The 6,665-nt window shown below is 45.0% G+C and overlaps 1 long non-coding RNA gene across 1 annotated transcript; it reads left to right on the plus strand.

Annotated features, from left to right (window-relative positions):
- Positions 1–5,366: 5,366 nt before the first annotated feature.
- LOC143817978 (uncharacterized) lies at positions 5,367–6,420 on the plus strand. Its single transcript, XR_013224238.1, has 4 exons — positions 5,367–5,560; positions 5,644–5,790; positions 5,866–5,946; positions 6,145–6,420. It is a non-coding gene; the product is annotated as an uncharacterized LOC143817978 (long non-coding RNA).
- Positions 6,421–6,665: the final 245 nt, after the last annotated feature.

A 6,665-nucleotide genomic window follows, 5' to 3' on the forward strand; every position in this document is an offset into this window, starting at 1 on the left:
ATATGTTTGTGCCAAATGTCCTGGCTTTCCTAATCTGTAAGATAAGGCCACCACCTGTGAGCTAGAACTGAGGAACAGGTGAGCATGGTTTCTGTATTTCAGATCATCATGATGGAAAACTAAGGCTTTAGCTCCATCCTCAGGCATTTACTAAACATGACTTCCAATTGATCAGCCTGTACACTGCTCGAATTCTCCTGCAGCAGATCTCGCCCAATCTGTTAGTCACTACGCTCAGGTGGCCCCTATGCGGAGTGCCCTGTAATAGTTATATAGGGTATTCTTTATAAAGGATGCAATGTGTCCATGGGATGCATGCAGGAGTGGGCTCAGAGGAAGAAGGGAGCAGGATATGTTTAAATCCTGTGGTCAAGAATTTGTCCTATTACCCATCATTAAAAGGTTGTTCAATGTTCAGGATTTAAATACAAAAATTACTCAAAGTAGGGAATGTCATAAAATAACAAACTATTCCTGTAGTCTGGATAGTGTGACCTTCTATGAGCCCTGACCTAAATCCTATTGAGCATCTTTGGAAAGAGCTGAAACATGCCGTCTTCAATCAGGAGACAACTGGAGCCGTTTGCTCTTGAGGAGTCGGCCAAAATAACTGTCGAGAGGTGCAGAAGTCTCATTGACTGTTACAGGAATTGTTTGATTGCAGTGATTGCCTCAAAAGGTTGTGCAACAAAATATTAAGTTATAAGGGTACCATCATTTCTGTCCAGGCCTATTTCATGAGTTTTATTTTTTTTTTAAATTCTGTGGAAGCATGGTTGAAAAGCAAAGTCTGACTTTCATTTGTTCATTTTCATAGATCTTTTATTTATTATTACTTTCATCAGATTCAAGCAATTTCTGTGACCATTGTGGGTTTGTCTCTCATTAAACGAGGGGTACCAACAATTTTGACCACGTGTGTATGTAGTGAAGAATATTTCCTTGGAAAACCATCTCTAAATGATACATAGAATTGTTCACTGTCAAAGCTAATGTTAACCCCTTCCCGACATGTGACGGAATAGTACGTCACATGTCGGGACCCCCGCTTTGATGTGCGCTCCGGCGGTGAGCGCACATCAAAGTCGCGACATGTCAGCTGTTTTTTACAGCTGACATGTGCGCGCAATAGCGGCGGGTGAAATCGCGATCACCCGCCGCTATTAACTAGTTAAATGCCGCTGTCAAACTCAGACAGCGGCATTTAACTACCGCATCCGGCCGTGCGGCCGGATATGAGCGCATCGCCGACCCCCGTCACATGATCGGGGGTCGGCGATGCTTGTACATTGTAACCATAGAGGTCCTGGAGACCTCTATGGTTACTGATCGCCGGTGGCTGTGAGCGCCCCCCTGTGGTCGGCGCTCACAGCACACCTGCATTTTAGCTACATAACAGCGATCTGATGATCGCTGTTATGTAGCAGAGCCGATCGGGCTGTGCCTGCTTCTAGCCTCCCATGGAGGCTATAGAAGCATGGTAAAAGTTAAAAAAAAAAGTAAAAAAAAATGTGAAAAAAATAAAAAAAATATAAAAGTTTAAATCACCCCCCTTTCGCCCCAATCAAAATAAATCAATAAAAAAAAAACCCAACCTACACATATTTGGTATCGCCGCGTTCAGAATCGCCCGATCTATCAATAAAAAAAAAGCATTAACCTGATCGCTAAACGGCGTAATGAAAAAAAAATCGAAACGCCAGATTTACGTTTTTTTGGTCGCCACGACATTGCATTAAAATGCAATAACGGGCGATCAAAAGAACGTATCTGCACCAAAATGCTATCATTAAAAATGCCAGCTCGGCACGCAAAAAATAAGCCCTCACCCGACCCCAGATCACGAAAAATGGAGACGCTACGGGTATCGGAAAATGGCGCAATTTTATTTATTTATTTTTTTGCAAAGTTTGGAATTTTTTTTCACCACTTAGGTAAAAAAGAACCTAGTCATGTTAGGTGTCTATGAACTCGTACTGACCTGGAGAATCATAATGGCAGGTCAGTTTTAGCATTTAGTGAACCTAGCAAAATAGGCAAGCAAAATACAAGTGTGGGATTGCACTTTTTTTGCAATTTCACTGCACTTGGAATTTTTTTCCCGTTTTCTAGTACACGACATGGTAAAACCAATGATGTCGTTCAAAAGTACAACTCGTCCCGCAAAAAATAAGCCCTCACATGGCCAAATTGACAGAAAAATAAAAAAGTTATGGCTCTGGGAAGGAGGGGAGCGAAAAACGAAGACGGAAAAACGGAAAAAGCTCCGGGGGTGAAGGGGTTAAAATTGCATTGCATATGGATTGCATTCGCATGTGAATCGGATGTCAATCGATAAATATCGGATTGTACTAGCATGAAAATTGCATTCTATTTGCATGACTCTTGTCTGACTTTTCAGGAACAATATCGGACTTTTTTTTTTACAGTGATGGGTATGAGCCCTTACACAGGACCCAGCTGGTCATAAATATATAAATAATTACACTAGCAAACCTCAACTACTCTCTGCTGACCTCCAAACTTCTTCTTCAGTCCAGGATGGGCATGTGACCACTGCAGCCAATCACTGTCCACAGCTGTGTCAGATGCATCCTTGCTGCAGCCAGTGATAGGTTGCATTTGCCAAAGGTCCATAAGAACATACAGTAGGTGAATGGACATAGCCTGTCTGCCCAGCACTGTTTTAGAGGAGGAAAAAATTTTCCCTTAGGTAATGTTCACACGTTGCAGATTTGCTGCTGATCCGCAGTGTTTTTTGAGGTGCAGAAACGCTGCAGATCCGCAATTGATTTACAGTACAATGTAAATCAATGAAAAAAAAATGCTGTGCACACATTGCGGAAAATCCGCTGCGGAAACGCTGCGGTTTTAAAGAAATAGCATGTCAATTCTTTTTTGTGAATCTGCAGCGTTTTTGTACCCACTCCATTATAGAAAACCGCAGGGGTAAAAACCGCAGCAAATCCGCAAGAAAACCGCAGCAAAAACGCACAAAAAAACGCTGCGGAACCGCACAAAAACCGCGACAAATCCGCAGGTGCGTTTTCTGCCAGGAGAGACAGAATCCGCACCAGAAATTCCTAAGCCTAATCCGCAACGTGTGCACATAGCCTAAAAAGGAATCTGTCAGCATGTTTTGCTATTCATTCTGATGACAGTATGACTTATGGTCTGATTCACTATTTACAGTGATGTGTCTTATTAGGTTGTGAACTGTTTTTTTAATATAATATTTTTATCAGCAGATTATCACTGCCTGGACTAGGTCTTGTGCACCTGCTGAAACAACCACAACCCCAGCACTGATTAGCAGCTGTCTCCATACAATGTACATACAGAACCTGGTGGGACAGCTTTCTGAGCTCTGCTACATGCTGAGAAACTCTGATTGTGTCACAACTGCTGCACCCATTAATCTAATAAAGTAGCAAAAACCTGATGAGAGATTCCCTTTATAGTCAGTGGCCTAATTAGAGTCTGAAAGGTCTTGGTGCAAAATCTTGACCTGGGCCCCCAACCTTTCCATTAATAATGTCTCCGTCCGGGGCCACTTCCAATAATATGTCCCCATATGGGGCCCCTTACAATAATAATGGCCTCCATTCTGCCGCGCTTCACTAGCACATTAAAAAAAGAAACAAAAAACCCCCAATTCTTCTTACCTTCCCCCACAACATGCGCTGTTCTATTCCATAGTAGGCACAGCGGCCAGCAGCTGACTTCTTTGTACCCGTTACAGGCAGCGCATGATGTCACTGCCATGCGCCACCTTGGACAGGCATGCCAACTTCAGCTGCTGGCTTCTGATTGGCCGGTGGCATGTATTGCAGGGAAACGGCAGGTCTCTGCCCTGCAATAAATTTCCCTTAGTCTCCGGCCCTATAAGACGACATACGGTTTATAAGAAGACCCCCGACTTTTAAGAAGATTTTACATTTTAACTGGAAAAGTTGGGGGGTCGTCTTATACGCCCAGTCGTCTTATACGCCGGAAAATACGGTATATAGAAAATAGAGATCACTCTTCCCTGTGATGCTAGACTATGCATTGGGTGGGGCCTCTGGTGTTTAATGGTCAACCTGGCCTGAGACACGTATTTTTGCATAACAAGGAAGCGCCTCACGGCAACGCGCGTCTCCTGATTCTCCCCCTCCCGGCAATCACTAAATTGTATGTCTCGGTGGAGATTCTGGAACCCCTGACCTGAGCATGTTTCACATTCTTAACCTCCCGGCAGCGTGCGTCTCCCGATTCCCCCATACTGGTACTTACCACGCTGTGGCTCCGCACGCAACTCTGCCAGAAGCTGCGGGGTCTTATAGCGGAGGTCTGCCCACTTTTTACGCAGCTGCTGCGCACTGCGTCGGACGCCAAACCTCCTCTCCATCATGCGCCCAATGTGGCGCAGCACCTCCTGCTTGTGCAGGTTCGGGTGCGCAGGTCGACTATCCCGGCCCTCATAGTCAAGGGCATACATTTGGTGCACAAAAAATGCCATCTCTGGCCGCCCCAGAGGAGCAGAACGCTGACGCGCCGCCATTTTGCCCTCAAAAACGCTGAACCACCTAACCACGCCCAGAGGAGGTCCTAGACTCATGCCGCGCGATCAACATCGCTATAGCGTCTCCGTTTCAGCACTGCGTCGCGATTGTGACGCCGACTCCAGAAATACCTTTTTGGCGTTCTCGTTATCAATCCGCAGCGCTCATCGTCTTTGTTTCAGTGTTTATGTGGCTTGGGCATCCATGGGGTATGGCTGTTGTGTCAACACTGTTTTATTTGACATGTACATGTATAGAACCTTAAATTATAATGTTTACTTTTTTGGTGAGCGAATGCAGCTTTGGACACGCAACGCAGAATGCAAATGTAAACGCATTACCTCTGCAGCGTTTTGTGACACATGCATTAACTTTTTAAATGTTTTTAGGGGCACCAAAAAACTGCGTCGTGTGGTGTCCTCTGCACAATCGCGACGCAGTGCTGAAACGGAGACGCTATAGACATGTCAGAGTATCGCACCCCTGTAAAGTGTGATCTCTATTTTATGTTTCAGTATATTGTTAGCTTTGATCTGCAGCACTCAACTGTTGTGTGTAAACATTGCGATTCTTTACTTTAGGTGTAGAGAGACAGCGGCGGCAAGTGATACAAGCCATTGCCGCCAGTACCCCATCTTCTGACACCAGTGGAAGCCCACAGTCCGTGACATCACGTAAGTTTAACAATCATTGATTGTTTTTTTGTTTAACAGCATACGGGACATAAGAGGGTAGCTGAAATATTTGAAGACATTACCGGCGCAGTAATGACCAGGCGGCCTTCCACACCTCCACCATCTGTTGCGACAATGCACCCTCGCACCCCTGTGAAGTGTGATATTAATTATCAGTTTCAGTATATTGTTACCTTTGATCTGCAGCACTCTACATGTGTTTTTAAAGGTTTCGTATGTTTACTTTATGTGTAGAGAGACAGCGGCGGCAACGTATACCAGCCATAGCCAGCAGTACAACACCTTCCGCCAGCAGTGGGAGCCCACAGCCCGGGACGTCACGTAAGTTAACAATAATTGATTGCTATTTTTTTACCTGCATACGTGACATAAGAGGGTAGCGGAAATATTTGAATACATTACAGACGCAGTAATGACCCAGCGGCCTACCACGCCTCCACCATCTTTAGAGAGCAGACGGCCTCGCACCCCTACACCACCCTCAACACCTCACTTCCGCCACTCCTCTTCCTCCCCCGGGTCGGCGGCATTCTCCCCAGAAGCTACCATACGTAAGTGACCAAAACAGCGAGCGCTTCCCAACGGCGTGTTCCATAGTTAACCAGATCTGTTATTATTTCCTTTAGGTGCTGCAGCAGTGGCCAGATCGCTGGGATGGGAAGTAAGCAGCTCTGGTTCTGGCAATGAAGAACCGGCGTCCCTTCTCCGTAAGTATCAAGATAATACGAGTGGTTATCTGCGAGATGTCACAATAGACAACTAAAAATGTAAAATTTAATAAAATAAACATGGCCCTGTGGGGCCAGACCAAATTTAAATTTACAACACACTATGGTCGTGCCCCAGAGGTCGAGATGTATTTTCAGCGGAATCACCGTCAGTTCTCCAACCTCTTCTATCCACAGAACCGCCCAACGTTGAGAGAGCTCATGGCGAGACAATTGCGCCTGGAGCAGACAGCAGCGCTCCTGCAGCAGACAGCAGTGATCCTCCAGGCTCAAGTAGAGCAGCAGGGCGTGACGCTGCGACACCTGTTGGGCCGTGGAAGGAGATAATTTTTTTTTGTTTTTTTTGGTTATGTAATATTTTGTTGTTAAATACCAAGAAATTGTTACAAAAAAACAAAAAATCTTCGCATTCTTTCTTTAATGTTTACCAAGATATAAGGGTTAACAGCACCATTTTATAGGCATCTCATCTCATTTAAAGTAATTTAGAGAGGTTTATATGATTTAAAATACGATTGTGTGTGGGTAAACCATTGTTTGGGTGCATGCATGGCAGAGCTTGAAATGGAAGGAAGTCGCCATTTGACTTTGGAATGCAATCTAGACCGATCGCTATAACGTAGTATCCCGTCAATGGGGATTATAGAGTCACAGGACACCTTGACGGCATAGGACGTCATATGAGGACCACTTTATCT

The sequence above is a fragment of the Ranitomeya variabilis genome, chromosome 3 (genome assembly GCF_051348905.1).
Source record: "Ranitomeya variabilis isolate aRanVar5 chromosome 3, aRanVar5.hap1, whole genome shotgun sequence".
Classification (NCBI taxonomy): Eukaryota; Metazoa; Chordata; class Amphibia; order Anura; family Dendrobatidae; genus Ranitomeya; species Ranitomeya variabilis.